A 19,950-nucleotide genomic window follows, 5' to 3' on the forward strand; every position below is an offset into this window, starting at 1 on the left:
GTTGATATTTTTTTCAGTTGTTTTTATTGTAATTAATTATTGTATGTTTTTAGATTTTACTGTTGTTGTTTTTATTGTTTGCTGACCTGGGAAGACGAAGAGTTGAAGTGTCAGGATACAAATCTATCAAACAGATAAATCTTCTAATGCAATGACTTCCCTAAAGGCCAAGCCTGAAATTCTCGTGCTTCCTTCCTTTCCCCTACCTGTGTGGTCCTCAGCACCAGTGGTGGTGAAAAGAACGTCACTGACAAAGAGAAATGATGTCTAGAGGTCACCACAACCCTGGTTCAGGAAATCTATCTAAAGCTCACGATGCCTTCAAGGATTCCTATTGTCAGTGTTAGTTTGCTGGAGAGCATATGAATCCCTCATAACTCGAGGACCAATATAGGAGGACACCCTAGAAGACATAACAGTAAACCTAGCCCGATCTTTATAATGATGGAGGTGGATTTATAGCTTCAGTCTGAACTTAGAGGAAATCAACATTTCATGGTGTTGTAAGACAGTTACATTCTGTGGTAATAAATAGGTTGCTCTGTATATGGAGATTTATGGCATTAATAAAGTGGAGTTTCCAGGGGAGCTCAAGAGTGGGAACCAACATGAATCAAAACAGGAGGCATGCGTGCTGCTGCTGCTACAAAATAAATGTGCCATTTTGTAGTAAGGGCTCCAGGTTGTCTACTTCATAAAGAAGGCCAAAGGTGTCTACAGGGTGCTGTTCAGCCTTTCAATTAATTAGATTGATAGTACTCTGAAATACTATGCTTAGCGGTCAGAGGCAAATGGTCAGTACATGAAGCAAGTCTCTGCTGTCACATTTCATCCAATTAATTGCCAAGGCACTAAAACACCGATAGTTATTTGTTCATAAAGAGAGAATTTGGATTATGCTGGAATTGAGCTGAAAATGGAGAATTTTATTCCAACTCTAGCCCATCAAATGCTACTGGCATCCTCTGCGTCTTTGTGGTCATCGGACTGGCCAGGCGGGTCTTGTTTCAAGATGTACACAATTAGAAAATGCAAGTTACAAGAACAGACATGCATGGTCCACAATTCTCCACAAAATACGAGAGAAAATTTATTGTTTTCAAGCAGTCCCAAATACCATTCCTTGGTTCCCCCTAAAGGCGCCAATCTCAGGTTCTACAGTCAGCTACTATGGGAAATTGTCACAGGCATAAATCAAACTGAAACTTGCTTGGAATGGTGATTGTGTGTAGAACTCCATCTCCACTTGCCAGCACAAAAAGGGTTGTCATGGACTGGCTGGATGCAGAGGAGTGATGGAAGGCACCAGCTGGGAATCTCCACATGAACCCCCAGGGGAAGAAGGCTCAGAGCTAGGGAACTAGTGATGAGTGGTCTGAGGGAGAAGAGGGAGAAGACTGGGAGGAGGTGTCAGAAGCTGAAGGGGAAACAGGGTTTAGTGAGCAGGAAGAGGCTGTGGCAGAAGAAGTCCAGAACCAGAGGCAGAAGAGGAGGCTGGAAAGGAGGGGGGCCAAGAGGCAGTGGTGAGGCAGGCTGCTGAAGAATCCAGGGAGTCTCCCCCTTCTGCTGTGACCAGCTCCCCCCCCCCCGGTCTCCTAGAACACACAGAGAAATGAAAAGAAGAGAGGAGAGATTGTGTGCAGGCACAGCCTATGACTACGTGGGGAAAGGAGTGGACTAAGCAGGTGGGGGAAGTTGGGGACCTTCAGACCTCACAACTGCCTCATTGGGGCAAGACCTACTGGGAAACGTTGCTGGGATCACTAGGCCTGCTCTGCTTTGGTTTCTTTGAATAGAGTTAAATTCACTGACACTGTATTTTTTAAAAAATTGCTGCACTGCAACTGACTGGCTGCTGACAAGGGAGTGTGTGGCACAAAGTGTAGAGCCTCGTAGAATAAAGACTGATGTTTGTTGTTGGTTGGTTATGTAGAACTGTGCCTATTGTCCTCAGGGAGTTTTAATTTGCTGGCTTCTTCTATTGCTTCTTGGTGGAATTTGTCTGCTCTGTATTGGTAAATAGTATTTCTCCTGTGGGTTAAGGATACAGATGCTAAATATCATAACAGATTTTTACCAGCAACAGTAGTTAGTCATCTGATAGTTGTACCGTGGGGCCATTATTATTAGCATCAGTTTGAATCATCTCACGTTGATGTGAAAACCACACTGCTCATTTATTCAATCATCTGGGTTGTTGTTTGGACTGCTTTAAGACAGGACTATCGAGAAACATGTGATTGTCCTATCTATTCTGCATAATACCCTACAATAGTGTTTGGCAGCTGGTGGCTTACGAGTCAAGACCATCTTAGAGATGCTGTCAATCTCTCACCCCTTCCCTACTTGAAAAGTGCTGGAGCTATAGAAGTGGGGGAGAGAGGCTGAGAGGGCCCTCTGGTGTGCCAAGTTGGAATGCCCCACAAAAGCCCTTTCCACCATCTTACTGCCTCCTGGCACGCATCCAGTTTGTGTGGAGAGGTGGAAGCTGAATCAGAAACGCTCCCCCACTACCTTTCATGCTTTTGTTTTTGTTTTGGCCTGGCTGGTGTTTTTGGCATTAACTTCTTAGGAGAGGGATCACAGATAGCTCAGGGGCAGAGCAAATGCATTGCTTGCAAAAAGTCCTAGCTTCAATCCCTGTCATATCCTGTTAAACAGAACAGGTAGCAAGTAATTTCTTTATTTCTTTAAAATATTGCTAGGCCACAATTTACTGTAAGTGACTCCAGGGCATGGCACAGTAACTCTGTTTAAAAATAGCATAAGCATAATAATATAAAAATGAGAGCAGATAAATATATGACTAAGCCAACTGGTTAAAACTACAGAACCGTTATGTCATCTTACATAGTACTGACAACCAGCAAACTACAAATGCCTAAGCAAAGAAAGCAGGTTATGGGAAAGGCCTGTGCCTAAGACTCTGGAGAGGAACTCCAAGTCAGAGCAGACAATAGAGATTTAAGAGGACAAATCAGTCCTAGCAGTGGAGAGCATGTCTGGGACTGATACCAGCATACAGTGGTACCTCGGGTTACAAATGCTTCAGGTTACAGATTCTGCTAACCCAGAAATAGTACCTCGGGTTAAGAACTTTGCTTCAGGATGAGAACAGAAATTGTGTGGTGGCAGCAGCGGGAGGCCCCATTAGCTAAAGTGGTACCTCAGGTTAAGAACAGTTTCAGGTTAAGAACTGACCTCCAGAATGAATTAAGTTCTTAACCCGAGGTACCACTGTATATTGATCTGGTTTGCATGCAGTGCTAAGCCAAAGCACAGCTTAGTGCTAATGATCAAACATGCAGACTTCTAGAGAGGAGACAGAAGCTGCTTTGCTCCTCCATGGTCATCTTGCTAAGCTATGGCTTGGCTTAGTGTGTTGGCCAAACCTGGGTTGATGGGTTATCCCCTCCATTCACATGACCTGTAAACCTTAGGGACAACCCTTGGTGTTACAGCTTGTGGTTTGTCTGGAGAGAGCCAAATCAGGTTCCCAGGTTCAGATGACACACTAAAGCAGGCATAGGCAAACTCAGACTACAACTCCCATCATCTTTGATCACTGGTCCTGTTAGCTAGGGATGATGGGAGTTGTAGTCCCAAAACATCAGGAGGGCCGAGTTTGCCTATGTTTGCCCTAAGGCAAACTATGGCATAGCAGAGCACTGCATCAAAATGGCCAGGGAGGAGCAAAGGAGCTGCAGTCTGCTCTCTAGAAGCCCAAACATTTGCTCAGTTGTGTGAATCTATCGCTTGGCTTGGCCTCACATGCGAACAAGGGTGCTGGGTGCACATTATGATTCTGTCTGCTTAAGGATGAGATACTCTTGAGCTGGCTGCAGCAGCTGTGACATTCCTTTTCAGCCTGTACGTGAGCAGAGCTATACAAAGATAACTTGTGTCACCAGCAGCCTCTCCTTCACAAGGAATGATCTGTCATCACGGTCATCTCTACCTCGTGTTAGAGATCCTAAAGGGAAAAATCAAACCTGCATGTTAAAATGAATGTGTGAGCAGTTTTTATCACTAGCAGCACCCTGGCCATGCTCTCCTATCTCTCGATAATGAGACTGCCATCCAGGGTACCAATTAGTGCCGAACTGACAGTTTTTCTAATGCTGACACCTGCCCGTAAAAATCCAGCATTTCATTATGTAACTAGCAAGCTGTCAAGCTGTAATTGCTTTTAGTTCAGCTGGCCAGATCCTATAAAAGTGGGTTTCTATTTCATTACCAATCCTTTGTGACATCCAGTGGCTTGGAACTATTTTTAGTCCTTTGCCCAGTAGTGACTCTTTTTTTAATGTTTATGGGCTTCATTTCACTTTATTCACAAGTTATTAATGACTTCTAAAATTGCTTATTATGCATAAAAGGGGGAAGATATTAGTAAAATTGGCTCTCATAATCACTTCAGCATGATAGAATCTACAATTAGCAGAGTTAGAAAACTAATGGATATATCACGTCGAAGCACCACTTCAGAAAAGCGTAATGTATACGCTGCAGTCCACGTAGCGTATCATTATCCTTTAAAAATATTATGCCCTTGAATTTCCCTTGAATAAATGTGGAATTCAGTTGTGGAATGTAAGCAGTGTGCTTAATTTCTAGAAAAACAATGCTGGAGTTCAGCTGCCTGAGGAAAATGTCACCTATCTAGAAGTATTTTTTCTTAATCTCCTATACGTGCAGATTATAGTACCGGTTTTCAAACATAATCTGTTCCGGAAGTCTGTTTGACTCCCGAAACATTCAGAAACCGAGGATCAAAGGGCTGGCAGCAAAATCCACTGAAAAAATGGAGAAACACACCTTAGAAGCCATTTGACTTCTGAGGTGTGTTCAAAAATGGAAGCATTCACTTCCGGGTTTTGGGCATTTGGCTTCCTAAACGTTCGGCAGCTGGGACGTTCGAAAACCAAGGTTTGACTGTAACTATAGTTATCTGTGAAGTGCCCTCTAAGAAGAGCCCTGCTTGATCAGATGAAGAACCTATCAGATCTACCATTCTAGTTGCCACAGTAACATATGGCCTTTGAACTTCAGAGGTCCCTGACAGGCTTCTCCTCAGTGAATTGGTACAACCCACTTTTAAAGTCATTTAAGTTGACCATTACCACATGCTGTGGCAGCAGATTTCATTAAATGATGCACTGCATGAAGAACTATATCTTTTATTTTCATTTTATTTTCAGTCCTCCACCAGATAGCTGCTCAGGGGACAGTTTCATCGCTTCCTGCTTTCTGTGTTCTGAGAACGAGCCCTGGCATAGTTCAGGGGGACAGAACTGTCAGGTTCCTATAACCATAGATGGAATCTGATGTGATCTCTGTGTTATGAGGTCCAAAGGCTTCCTGCCTTGATCTTTGGTAAATTGTATGGTTTGAGGAGGTGGAGAGCTAGGAGACACCAGAGTTATATTTTCCCACACATTGCCTTAATATGTGGAAATTACAAATATAATAAACAGAGAATGACCATTTCTCAACTGTTTCACTCACCTGGAAATCAGTTGTTTGGTTTTAGGCTGTGTCTTGGTGAATGAGCTAAAACTCTTTTGTAGGAAATGGAATCAGAACACCTGCCATGTTTCCTTTTCTTTTTGCCAGGAAGCCCAGCTCTTAGGTACTTTTGGAATTTTGGGAAATTCATTTTAAAAAATCTGCCTCCTTTGCCACTTACTGCGGTGCGTGTGTGATGGGTCACCATTTTATTGGACAGCAATTGAATACATATGGTGCTTTTACAGAATGGAAGAATTGTACCTCAAGTAGCTCATTATATGGACGAACTGTAGTTTAATTAGCTCATTATACTCAAGAAGTACAGTGTTGAATACTTGTCCAAAGAAAGACCAGTGATTGAAGCAGGCTTCTAAAAAAATATTAACTAGCAGTGTGCTGTTGTATGCAATTCTATTTTTAAATCTGAAATGCTACAATGTTTCATATTTACATTTTAAAAATAAGAAAAGTCTTGCAAAACCCCAGATGCTTTATTCAAAAAGCAAACACAAAGGTTTATTATGCATCCCATGCTATTTTTGGAATGTGTGTGAAGGGGAAAGCAGAGATTAACAGTTCAGCCCTGTGAATGTCTAATCAGAAGTAGCAGCACAATCCTAACCATGTCTACTCTGAGATAAATCCTATTGAATTCAGTGGGGATTAATCCCAGGTAAATGGGGCTAGGATTAGAGTCTAGCTACTACTAGTTAAACGGGACTTGTTGCCAAATAAATATGCTTATAAATCAGCAAAATGATTCAGTGAAACTAAGCTGCAAGGACAATTTCATTCATCTCTCCCTTCTATTAATGGGCCAGTTTTGTGCATTTTTGGTTAAATCACTGTTTTTTACAGCCCTAGCAAAAATATGTTTGCTTGGACAATTTGTTATTTGGCATTTGTGCATGTTTTGCAAAAATGTATTTTGCGTGTTCAGACCCAGAGATCTCCCCCCTAAATAAAGTCACACTTGACTAAAATTTTAGTTTTGGTTTTTGGCAGAATTTAGGCCACAACTTTATTGATTACAGAAGGTGAGTGGTTGCATAGGCTCTGGTTCGACTAGCTCCCTGCATCTGCTGACCCAGGGCACCAGCATAGGTCAGCCAAGGGTGAACACCTGGGTAGGTGAAAAGCCGGGAACAGACTATGTTCACCACCCAGATGCCCCCCTGGACTCAGGCACGGGCACAACCCACTCTTGGTGGTTGATCAAACCATTTGAGTCCCTGGATTCCTTTAACCAAATACCCTTCACATAGGGATGGTGAGACCGCTCTCCCATCCCTATCACCTGAACAAGTTGTGACGATTTGCTACGCGGCAGGCAAAACCCAAATGGCAACAGCCAATCAGCCAAGTGGGGAAATTCCTGCCGTGCCCCTGTCCCAACGTCAGACGACACACGACGGCATAGCAAGGTCAATCGCACAATGCCCTAAAAATAGGGAGAGGTGGGCGGGTGTTCTGAATGCACGAGCTGAAAGAGGAAGCTCTGGGTCACATGCATGGGTATATATAGGTCTCTCGATCCGTTTGGACTGTGCCCCATTGGCCAGATTGAACCCAACATTGAGGGACCTACCAATCGGGTGTTGTGGCCAACCAATCCAACCCACCCACAACACAGGAGGTCAGTCTCCAGGTCTCACTGCAACATGTGCCCTCTTTTCAGGAGGACACAATTTGCAATTTTTTTTTTAAAGGTGAGAAACAACCAAGGCACGGATAAGGAATTTTGAGGCAGATGCAGAGAAGAGAGAGTACCTCTTAGAGATTCTGAAGAGAAGCAGTTCTCTACTGGTGCTAAAGAAAAGCAGAGAGACCCAGATGCTCTCCCAGCCAGGGCCTACTTTAAAGTGCTGGTTTTAACCTTTAAAGCCTGAAACTGCATGAAAAATTGCCTATCTGCCGGATCCTCATTGGACCACTGCTGAGTGCACCTGCCAAATGAATTGAGACAGGCAGGAGAGGGCCTTTTGGTGGTGGTACCCTAGTTATTGAACAGCAGCCTTATAGTGGCTTGCATGGCACCATCTTTATGGTATTCTCAACCTCAGCTCAAGATCCTTTTCTTCACCCAGAGCTTTCTAACAACTTAGTGTTTTAAATCTGGACTTCACACATATCTGTTCAAAATATCAGGCTTTGGTGCTGCTTTTATTGTTTTGTATCATATTTTTAATATTGTGTTTTATTCTGTTGGGTGGCCATACAATAACAGTGAATAAAAAATAAAGATTTCTATCCCTTCCTGTCAGAGCTGCTTCCAGATCCTAGCTCACAGAGGATCACGCTAGCCAGCGATCATTAAATAAAAGTCTTTATTGAGTTACAGTTTCCATTCTCAAGCTGCTGCGTGCAACCCTACGTCTAATGGTTAGATCGGCGAAGCCCCATCTGAGTCTCCGCCCCTTGTACACCAACTTAATATCCTAGCCTTGCTCCACCTTTTCCGCCTGACTGTTCTTCTCTGGGTCCCTCTGCCCCCCGGGGTCTCTTCCTTCCGGGATTCCTCTGACGCTGACGCTGACCCCCCTGACTCTTCTCCCTCCTTTCGGCGGGCTTTAGGACCTGGCTCCCTTTCCGGGCTGCCTACTGCGCCACCTTCCTGTGCATTTGAACTTGTCGCGCGCGCCCAACCTTCCACCTTCCGTCTGACCGTTTCTTCGCTCCCCGATGGAGGTGTGGCCACTCCTGACTCGTGCCCTCCCCCCTGTTGTGAGCTGCCAGCGCTTGATCCCTGGCGCCCTTCCTCTTCCCTGCTCTCTGGCGGTGACGCTGGTCCCGATTTCCAACTGCTCCCCTCTGAGTCCCCTCTGGCTCTATCTTCCTGGGGTGTCCCCCTAGGCTCCCCCCTTGCCCTGGCCACTGGTGCTCCTTTCTGTGAATCTTCTGATTCACTGGAAAGACTCGGAGATCTCGGGTCGTCGTCATCACTCATCTTTTCTTCTGCCTCCTCCCCCTCGCTCTCTGTTTCCTCCCTTGCCCTTGCCTCTGCTCCTGAACCCCTGACACTTCCCAATAGGTGAACTGTGCTGTAGCAGCTGATTATACCAAGCTTCAAGTGGGTACGAAGGCTCCCTTCAGGACCAGAATATATGCATACCTTACCCAGAATTTGGCACTACAGAATAATAGAGTTGCAAAAATGTTACTGTTTGGAGTCAGTAGATGTGAGCGTCTCTGTTGAGGTGCCAAAACTGATCTATTTGAATGCACCAGCTAATGAAAATGTTACTGTAAAAGGCTGAGTATTGATTGCGACTGTTTGATATGCCTGACAGAGAAATGATAGCAAGACTGTCTCTACTCCACCTGTAGTATAATCCCATGGTATCAATTTGTTTCCCTAAATTGTCAATTTTTGCAATACTTTGAAGTTCTTTTAAAGTAATTCCTTTGAGTCATCCTACCAGCAGAGGTGTATGTAAATGAAGCAAGCAGTGTACTAGATGAATCTGGAATCTAATGAGTGGAGCATGGGTCGTTAGATGAGTTCGTGCTTCAGGTTATGTTTGTCAGACCGGCTTCCTGCCACAGCTCGCAGGAGACAGAGATAAGGGTGATCTCCTATGTGGAAAACACAGAGCAGGCTCTTTTTGTTACTTTAAGCTAATCTGACCAGGAAGCTTTCATACCTCCAGGACCTGCGGTGAATAGCAGTTATGATATTTCCCTTCCCTAGAATGCAACAGAGAGATGGATTGGGAGGTCTTAGGGTCCCTAATATAGATGTGCTTCTTCTAGATGGTTGTTCAAGGCTTGACATCCCTCACATTCAGAACTTGCTGTAGGCCAGGGTGGCAGTTGTACAACCTTAAGATCCAGCCCAGAACCCAGTTTAATTTGAAATTTGGGTTCAAGCTTTGGGTTTAGTCCCTTTGACAGAACACTGACATGGGAAAAGACTGGTTGAAGATCATAGGCACTGACCTTTTCACCCAGAACCTGGTTTTCAACAAACTTCAAAAGCCAAACCCTAACTGCACATGACTTCCTTTCCATGGGCTATATCATAGACGGCTTAGAGGACAAAGCTAGAACTTTTCCAACAGTCATTCATTCTTTCATCTGGTATTTTCCATCCCACTGCAATGGGTTTATTTGCACTAGTCTTTTTTTCATTTCATCATCTGCTGATGTTGAAATATACATATTTTCTTATTCAGCCACCAACAGACATTTACAGATCAATTATCTTCTCTTTATGTTCGCCTTCAAAGTTAATGAATTTCCAGAGGGGTAGCCCTGTTAGACTTTTGCAGCAAAAATGGCAAATAATCTTGTGGCATCTTAATGACAAAGTTAATGAAGTGACTAATGTCCCATTATCACAAAGTCCTCTATGACTGCAGTTCGAACTGTTTCTACTCAGAAGTAAGCCTTAGCAGGACTAAGTCCCAGGTAAGTGGGGTTATGATTGCAGGTTGATTTCAGTAGAAATTTGTCACCCTTAATTCAGGCATCAAGGAGGAACAGTTTGACACCCTGTTGACATTTTGCTCTTTGTGTCCTGGGTGGCAGGAACTACCTCTTCACTCAGCGTAATGCCACTTAAGCACATAAAAGTCATGGCAACATTTTCTTTCATAAACATTTATTTTATTCAGAAAGTGGTCGTCTGTGTGTGTTTGCTCAAGCTAATTTATGTTTAAATGTTTGTAGTAAACATGATTTAGTGTTTGACAGTTTTCAGTTCTGTTTTGTGCGCGCCAATGTATTCTTTTTGCGTGAAAAAGAACAATGTGTTCTATTCTAGAAAAGAACATAAGTTAACAAAATTTCAGGGTACGGTGGTGGTGGGAGGAAAGCAATGGGGATTTGGCTGGGAGTGGGGCAACAATGCGTTCCATTGGTTTTCAGGATTCACAGTGGATTAAGGGTGCAATCCTAACCCCAGTTACCAAAGTGTAAGGCCCAATGAATTCACTGGAACTTACTTCTAAGTAGACATGGTTGGGATTGCAGCTTTAGTGCATATAGACTGCCTCTAGCAATGAAGAGCTTACCCAAAGTCAACAAACACTTCATTAAAAAAGCAACGAAGTACCTGTTGGGACAGAACAATGACCGCTCCCCGCTTAAAACGGGGGGCGCCCTTTGCGTGGACGCGCGCAGCCCTAGATCTGGAGCGGCCCCATCAGCATAGGCTTGGCTTTGCCTTCCCTCAGGTGGGATACCTGGAGGTCCCCGCCTACCTCAATCAGTTGTCCAATCCCACCTGGGGGAAGGGTTGCCAAGGAGACCAGGCCAGGTAGGGGAGGGATTACCTGCCCACACAATAGAGGGAGGATCTTCCCTGGGAATCCTCACTTGGCTCCAGAGCTTCTCCGGGAAGGACGTCGCTGGACTTCCTCGCTCCAAAAGGTAAGCCTGGAGCCTTTGGCCTCCCCCCCCCCCAGCGACAGAGTTCCCAAGGGATAGCGGGGGGGGTAATGGATTTCAGGATACCCTTTTAAAAGGGGATCCTTTACCCTAGGCAGGCCCTGATGCCCCGGGGTGTTGGGTGGTGGCACGGGGGCCCCTCTGGCTGTCCCCCATGCCTGCGGGGGCGTGTGGGCCGCGGGGGGGAGGCAACGCCACACGCGGCCCTTCCCTTCCCCCGCCAGGCCTGGCGGCCCTGGGGTGCGGCGGGGGGTGGCGGGGGGTCCCCAGTCACCCCCCAGGGCTTCGGAGGCCTCCAAGCGGCTTTTTTAGGCCGCAGGGAGGCCCGCCGCGTTTTGGGAGGCCTTATTAAAAAAGCAACGAAGTACCTGTTGGGACAGAACAATTAGACCTGTGAGTTTTATTCATGAGCTGCTCTGCACCCAGTCTCTTTAGGGGATTTGATAATATTTATTGTTATTATGAATTGCCCACCCTTCATCCTAAGTCTCCATGGTAGGTTTAGTAAATTGTGCTGAAAAGCAACACAGTGGCTTATATTACAGACTATAGGAGAAACACCAAACCCAGACTCCATCTCCCTTGGGTCTATTCCTAGCTTCTAAATTAGCGAACACACAAAACAATCTATAAAGCTTTTGAGCCAATGTCCCTATGTGTTCATTTGTTGCCAAATATAGACAGGCTTGCAAAGATTAGACATGACTGGCTAAACATAGATCAAACAAACATTTCCTCTCCTTTTCTCTACTCTACATCTATATAACATGAATGCATTGTCTAGTAACCTGAAGACCTAGTAACCTGACTACCCGCTCCCCTTTTTGGTGATAATAATTGGATGTGTTTGAAGGAAAGAGCTATTGTTGATTTTGCTTCTGTACTCTGTTTTAAATAAACTCCAACTTTCCTATTTGGAAATCAGGAAAAGCCATCCAGCACTTGCTCACATTTGCTTTGTTAGTAATAAGGGGAAGGGTTGTAGCTCAGTAACAGAGTGCCTGGTCCTAAATTCAGTCTGCAGCATCTCCAGGTAGGGCTGTAAATGTCTAAAACCCCATGAGCTGCTGCCATTCAGTGTAGACAATGAAGCTCTAGATGGGCCAGTAGTCTGACTCAGTATAAGGCAGCTTCCTATGTTGCTAAGAGAGAGGCATGAATGTATGCACTGAATCCAAATAGGACATGCAGGAGGGCTATGAGAATAAACAGCACAACAGCTTTGCTTTTTTGATGCTTGCTCAACCGAAGAGTTGTGTTTTCCCTTGCCAAGGTACAGCAATCTGCATATTTCTAATTCTGAATTGCTGGCCTTTGTTTCTTTACCTGCCTTGTTTCCTAATGGCCGATTCCTGTAGAGAGCTACTTTAATAATGACTGGGAAGGATACTGTATGGTGTGTCATTTGTTTGAGTGTTTGCACTGTCTGTATTTAAGATGCTGAATACATTTGCCATTGTTTTTGCTTCTGCTTTCCGACTAGCATGACATACCTAGGTTTGATGAAGACAATTCATTCTCCTGCCAGAATGCTGCAGCAAGCTTGAGATTTCCAGGATGTTGGAGCAGGAGATAAGAAGGCTAAAACAACAGAACAAGAGCACAATAGCAGAGAAGAATTGCTGGTCAAGTGAAATAAATCAATAAAGCCACAAATTCCAAAGGGGTGCCTGTGTTTGTCTGTTGTAGCAAAAACAAAAAAGTTTACAAAGCCAACACATTGATTAGAAGCCATTTTGTAGAAGCCATTTTGGCATATAAGTAGTATACCAATTCATACACAGAAATTTAAAAGTAATAATTCTGGTATAAGCCAGGGATGGGCAACTTTTAGCTCTGCAGATGTTATTAGACTACAAGTCCCACCATTCCTGACTTCACAACATGCCTGTTATGACAGAAAGCTGACTAAATTCCCTACCATGACATTTTTGATTGGCTGTATGGAGTAGTTGGGAAAGGCCAATTGGAGACCACCCGAAAAATTCCTACTCAGCTGCTAATGGCAGCTGGCTATTCCCATTCTGCAAAAGGGGTGGCATGCCAAGCTAGGTAAAGGGGATGTGGTATGGATGGCTTATAAAGCTGACCCCATACCAAGAGACTTGTGATGTCTTTCCTGAATGGGATGGAGGCAGACATGTCTCACAGCAAGGATGCAGGGGCTGGGATTCTTGGGAAAATGCATCCCTAGCTATTTTAATATGCACTGCCTGCTGCTTTCTAAGTCTTTTGATGCTTACAGGTTTGTTATCATTTAAATGTATGACTGCTGGGCTTCTTCCAGATACATTCATGCCCATTTGTTTGCATGGAGGTGATACGATGACAGCTGTTTTGTTCATGGGAAGATTATATGATGTCACAGCACCCAGTGCTTCAACCCATCACTTTCCTTTCCTCAAAAAGTCAGGTATCTTTTATGGAAGCAGCTTGTTGCTCAAGAGCACCAAAACCAGTTTAGTTGTACAACCTGGATTTCCTGGCATGAATCCCACCTGCAAAATAGCACCAAGGCCACCTTATTTGGGTTGGATATGATGAGTGCAGTGTCACATGCAAATATGCTGATGAGCGGAGCCTTTCTGGTTGACGTTAACCTCTTGACTGTCAGCACAATGTCTAATTCCAAGTATGTCTGCTAGGGGCTCCAGAGAGAGTGCACACAAAAGCGGAGACAAGAGGCTGTCTTCTTTCATTCCCCTGTGTGACAAAAGACGTTCATGGTATTCATTTTGATCACTGCTGCAGGTCTCTAATATAGATGTGCTTCTTCTCATACAGCTTTACTTCCACCCTCTTCCTTTTGTTTAGCATTGCCACTAAGAAATGCCATTCCAGGTGATCACTTTGTGGGCATCTCAAGATAAAAACTAGCATATCCCCCCTTTCTGCATTACTGGCATTCAGGACATTTGTCTAAGAGGATTCACAATCTTTCTATCTGGTATAAAGTCGTTTTGTTCAGCTTGCACATAGTGTGAGATAAAATGACTTGCTCTCAGGGGTTGCCAACGTAATGTCCTCTAGATGCTGTTGAACTACAATGCCCATCATCCCTGGCCTTTGGTCATGCTAGCTTGGACTGATGGGTGGTGTAGTCCAACAACATCTAGTGATCACCATGTTGGCTACCCTTGGTGTAGTTGCAAGGGTGCCATGAAACTGGCTGAACAGCTATATAGGCCTGTACACCCACATGTATTTTGGATCTTGCCCAGCTTTCGGCACTATCATCAGCCTTGAGTTTCTGGGTTTCACCCATTTTCCAGCATAAGCCATATGTGAGACTAATACACATATATTTTTTAAAAGAGCCGCTGGTGATTTGTGATTTTTTTTAAGTTTGGAAAGAATTCATTCACTTCCTTGGTTATTTTTTACACAAGAAAGTACAGTGCTTAGGTTTTAAAGCCTGTACCCATGCCGACTTCTGGGTTGGCGCCTCTGGCAATGGCGGATTTCCTTCGATCGGGAGGAATCCGCTCCGTGGAAAACAGGGTCTGAACCGCCACGGCGAGGTGGAGACCCATCAAAAACCACAGGCGGGAGAAGCCTGTGGACGTGGGATTCGGCTGGCACCTTTGCGCCCCCCCTACTCGCGGGGAAACCCGATTTCGGGGTTCCGGAGCGACGTGGGGTGAGTGGCACGGTGCCTTGAATCGACTGCTTCTTTCACGGAGTGAAGCCGCATTGCTGTTGCCGGAGAGCGCTGAATTTTTCCTGTGGACAATTGGAGCTTAAATAACTGTCCGTGAGCAGAACGGAAAATTGGAATAAGAAATTTCTTTTAATTTGGCACTGAAGCGGGAAGGTCTAAACAGGAAGTCTGCCTTCCGTTTTTTGTAAATAGATTGAAGCAAAGACACGGCAAGCTAGAGCTTAGAAAATCGTTTGTAAAGGATCAATTTTCATCATTTAAAATTACTGAACCCCCCTTGGAAGAAGGAGAAGAGGGGGGAACTTTTTCTGGACTGATTAAACTTGTAGAAGACAAGTTAAGAAAAGCAATTCTCCACCGTCCTGAACCTGGGAGCAGGGTGTCAGGACAGACGTCTTCGGGAAGTTCATTGACTATAGACAAACGTTTTTGACAGATAGTTAAAAGAAGAGAAACATATTGATTCCATTGTTCCCCTTCGCATCTAAAAGGAACAAAATATTGACAAAATATCTGAAAAAGGAAACTTTGTTGTTAGATTTGCTTTAAAAAAAAAAAAAGAGATGGATACAAATAGAAGCTTTTTCCCCTAGAGGGAGCTTGTGAAACTGTTATTAAATCCGAACTGGGGAGCTTTGCAGCTGCAATAGATTAAGATTGTGGGACCAGACTTTGACCTTCAACAAGAATGTACTCGGAGGCTCTGGTGTTGGCCTTTTGTAAGACAAGTGCTTTATTGGAACAGTTACATGAGAAGACGGACTTGATGACTGTTGCGATCGGAAAGTTTGGACAGGCAGTGGGTACTTATATAGAACCCACTCAGGAATTAATTCAGGAGTGTGCTTTGACAGATCAGATGAGGGAGGAGGTTGTTGCTGGACCTAGTGAGGCAGAGATGGAGGGAACTGTGGCCCAGCAGGAACATGAGTTGTTGGACTTGACGAATGAACCTGGAAAAAGCCAGATTTGGAGAGACAGAGTTCTGTTTGGCTTGGAGATGGGGGGCTGGATAGACCCCCCTATGCAGGGATGTTTTGACCCCTCAAGTCTGGCTTTGGGCCGGGAGGCGTTCGGAGTTGTGCGGGCCCTTAACTTTGGAGGGACTTTGAAACATGCTTTTAAATACCACATGGAGTTCAGTGTTGACTTTGGAAAAGGGGCTGATCTGTCGAGAAGGGACAAAAACATTGTCAAGCTGGAGTCTCCCCGAGTGAAAGGAGCAGAAGACAAAGTAAAGCACAGGTATAAATATGAAGAAGATCTGCGGATGGGACATGGAAGAGATCCAAGGGCCTCGGATATAAGGTTACCAGGTTGATGGACTAGATGGATGGGATAGAAAGGACTGACAAAACCCGAGACCAGGAGAAAGAGACGTTGGATGAAGATTGGAAGAAAGTTTTAAACAATCTATTTAGGAAAATCTTGTAAAAGTAAAGAGTATTAGAAAAATGTTGGAATGAAATTATTTGGCTTTAGCAGAAATGTCAAAAAGAATTATGTAAGAATATGTCATGGTTAAGAGAATTTGGTATAAATAAGATTTAAGTTTTAAGTTTTAGGGCCTTTTATGGTAAGATAAGGTTAAAATAGATTAAGGTAATTTAATGACAGAATATTATGAAAGATGGAAAGGATTTGCTGAGATAATTAACAACTAGAATACAAAAAAGGGAGGTGTGAGGAGGTCGATGAAACAAGGTAATGACAGTTAATGATTTGGGAATATTGGATTTGTTTTTAAATTTTTTGTCTATTTTTGCTTTTTGCTTTTGATGTATTATGTGTTTTGTTTTCTTCTCTTTTTGACCTTGTTTTTTTATTGATTCGTATTGTTTAAATGTTACTTGTTTTTTCCTTCTTCTTTTTTCTTTGTTTCTTTGTAATCTTAAAATTCTCAATAAATATTATTTAAAAAATAAATAAAAATAAAGGCTGTACCCATGCCTTGTGTGAATAAGCTTGGCGATCCCTACCATCAGATGCATCTGAAGTACGAACTGGGTGAAGAATTCTGTATTGATGTTTTGGCCGGTGTACACTTTCTTTCCACTTGTAGAGGCTACAGACCATTTTTTTTCTTTACAGTATTTTTAAAAAGGTTTTCATTTCATAGCATTGGATTAGGATGTTTATTCCCAAATGCATAGTATTTATTGGCCATGGTTATGTTAATTTTTATTTACCTGTAATTCCTGCCTCTTGCTGATAAGCTTCCTACATATTCTGTTGCTGACTGTTCTTTTGTGCTTATTTTCCAATGCAACAATTTCTTTAGTTATTAAATCCTGGACTATCACTCTTTGAGTCCTGGTGGTGCTTAATTCACTGGTGCATTGCCCTTTATAGGCATTAAAAAAAGAGATGAGTAGCTCATTGAAATCAATGGGAGATTTTTCCATTGATTTCAAGAAGCTCTTGGTAGGGCCCTTAACTAGCTGTGCCTCCATTATGGCTCAGCATGGGTGTTTAGAAAGACAGACCCTTAAAATATACCCAGCGTGCGTTACATGCCCTGATCTTTTATATTTTCCTTTAGAACATTCATTTTACCAAAACAAGTTGTGATCTCTCTGCATAAAGCTTCTGTGAAGTAGATTACAACGGTTGCTGGGGAAATTCTCCTCTCCTCTTCTTTTTTTTTTAATATTCAAAAGGAGTGAACATGCCTGTCTCATTCTGGAACATTGCCCAATTGACAGTCCCTTTGGGAGCTCTATGAAGAGGCTAAGTTCATGGTAGATTTTTGTGGAACATATGATTTTCATGTTCATTAACCTATCAGAAAGGAATTGATAACTCTCGGTGCATCCCTGAAGAGCTCCCTTTTTAAGTTGGAAAAAAAAATCTAGCAAAATAGGCAAAAATACATGGATACTTCCCTAAGTCTTGCATAACTCAAAAGTGGCATATTTCAACTAATAAATGAAAGGTCCTGAGATACGAGAGTCAAAAGCAGGTTCAAAAGCTTTTAGATCAAGAGTGCTATGAAATGGCAGATCTGCCATGGGAGGTAGTTGTGGAAGCTTTCGACAGATCAGATTCCACCCAAATAAAGCTGTGGCCCTATTGAATCCAATTACACCCTTCATGTTTCCCATTTGCCTCGAGGGGAACTATAAGGATCTAGCAATCACGAGTGACAACACCGAGGCACTGCAATCAGGAAATTGCACTGGCTGCTGATTTTATATTGCTTGTGGATGCAGATAACACCACACGCTACTGTAACTTGTCAATCACTGTTGTAGTTTTAATTCACAGGCACCAGATTTCTATTTTCCTTTACCGTAAATGGCTTCCCTTGCCTTCCCAGACTCTGTTTGGACTCTCTCATAAATGCATTTGTAAAAGAAATGCTGATGATACAAGAGGAAACAAATGAGCAAGGTGGGAAAGGACACCATAAGGGAATAGGATTTTAGAATGTGTGAGGGGAAATCTTACTTCCTGGACCACACCATGTTTTCACTGAATGATGCTCAACTCTCTTGGGCCACTGGGGCAGATCAGATAATCTGACCACTGGAATAGAACCCCTCACTGACTGCCATTTATGAGGATTCTGTGCAAGGAGTACTGATGCTTGACTAAACATCAGTGCATAATGCTTCCCCCCTAAGTCTGCAGCCATATACTCTCTTACCTGGGAGTATGTTCCACTAAACCTACTGGGGTTTATTCCTGAGTATTTCCGAATAGAATCTAAGGTTGAAGAACACTGCCAATAGAACACTCCCTAGCAGACTTTATTTCCCAGTATATGGTCAACAGTGCCTTTGGGTTTGCATGTGTGTTTTATCGGTGATGCTGTTATGCAAGGATAAGAGGTGTGAAGTGATGGAAAGCTTTACTTGAATGCTTTGATTCACTGCAGACATGGTTCATCCTCCCAAATTAGGTGAATATGTGTCCTGCAGGGCAGATGAAGTTACTTGAGCCACCAAATTATATAGCTTGGTAGAGAGAAAATCAGATTGCGACTTTTGAGTTCCAGTAGTATGCATGGTACAGAAATAATCAGGAGTTCCATATTTATGGTTTTAGATACTTAGTTTAGATTTAACCAAACTGCTTCTACAGAACATGATCTCCCTGGGCTGTGATATCTAAAGCCCCCCTAAGATTGATTTTAAGTTAAATGTGTTGAATTATCTCATCCTACTTCTGAGCCTAGCAGAGCTTGCTTTGTTGGAAGGCTCTGTAGAGAGGCGAAGCACGGATATATACAGAGAATAAATCATTCTTGTCTTAATGAGCAAGTGCCTGTCTGGTCTGTTTACATCCCAGGATGGTGGGAAGGGATGCATTGGTGGGGCTTTCAACTCAAGCCTCAGGCCACACTCTAGCAGATAAGGATATCAAGAGCACATGCAATATATTCTACAAAACCTTTTCCTCATTTGTAATCGATGGCGGTTGCAATCCTGAACATGCTTACTAGGAAGTAGGCAACATTAGAAGCATAGGAATCTTATACTGACTTAAATTCTGAGCCAACATGCATACAATTGCACTGCAAGGCAGCAGTCCTGTTCACCAAGGGTGGGGAACATTTTTCAGCCTGAAGGCCAAATTCCCTCATGGGCAACCTTCCAGGGCCCTTTGCAAGCCTGTGGTGGGCAAGATCAGAGTCAAAGTGAGCAGAGCAATGCCTGTGCTCTCGCCTTTGTAGGCTAAGCTACATTCCACCCAACATGAAAGTCAAAGGTTTGGCATGCACACAAATTTCTCCATCCAAGCAAGCTAGAGGAATGATCACAGAATCATTCTAGCCAGACAAAAGCACATAAAGATGGCATGGGCCAGGTCCAGTGAAGCAAATGGTCTGGGGAAGGTGGGTGGCCAAGAAAGAATGTGGGAGAATCCTGAGGGCCAAACAGAGAGGCCTCAAGAGCCCTCCTAGGCCTGAGGTTCCCCAATCCTGTTCTCTACATGTACTTGGCACCAAGTCCCATTGATATCCCTGGGCCTTCTGGGTAGACATATATACTGTAGAATGGTGCTGCATGTCATCCATGTTCTAAATGCCAATTCATTTCAAAAATAAGAAAAGCTGAGGAAAGAAACAGGAGAACACAATAAATATGAGTTGGGTGGAGGAAGATCTGTGATTTTGCTTCGAGCAACCCAAGTTTGAAAATAAATCACGAGTATGAAAAAAGTAAACTAGGTTTGTATGACATTTTAACCATGCATTAGTTTGGGTGCCTTTGGCAACGAATGCAGCAAAAAAATGCTTTAAATGGATAACTAATAAAATAGTAAAATGAGGAATGGAGAGGAGCTTACCACACTGAAAACATATATATCCTTATCAGTAAGAGGTAGATGTTAAAAAGGTAACATCTCCCATAAGCTTTGAAAGAATGTAGGCTGCAGTC

At 43.4% G+C, this 19,950-nt stretch overlaps 1 protein-coding gene and 1 long non-coding RNA gene across 3 annotated transcripts in view; one reads left to right on the forward strand and one right to left on the reverse strand.

The window, feature by feature from the left end:
• The window catches only part of KCNJ6 (potassium inwardly rectifying channel subfamily J member 6), a 119,697-nt gene that overhangs the window by 84,224 nt on the left and 15,523 nt on the right, over positions 1 to 19,950 (reverse strand). The gene's annotated exons all lie outside the window — the stretch shown is intronic.
• On the forward strand, positions 10,782 to 12,565 carry LOC308476704. Its single transcript, XR_013986054.1, has 2 exons — positions 10,782 to 10,884; positions 12,386 to 12,565. It is a non-coding gene; the product is annotated as an uncharacterized lncRNA (long non-coding RNA).

This window comes from Podarcis pityusensis (genome assembly GCF_964106645.2).
Source record: "Podarcis pityusensis genome assembly, chromosome: 4".
Taxonomy (NCBI): Eukaryota; Metazoa; Chordata; class Lepidosauria; order Squamata; family Lacertidae; genus Podarcis; species Podarcis pityusensis.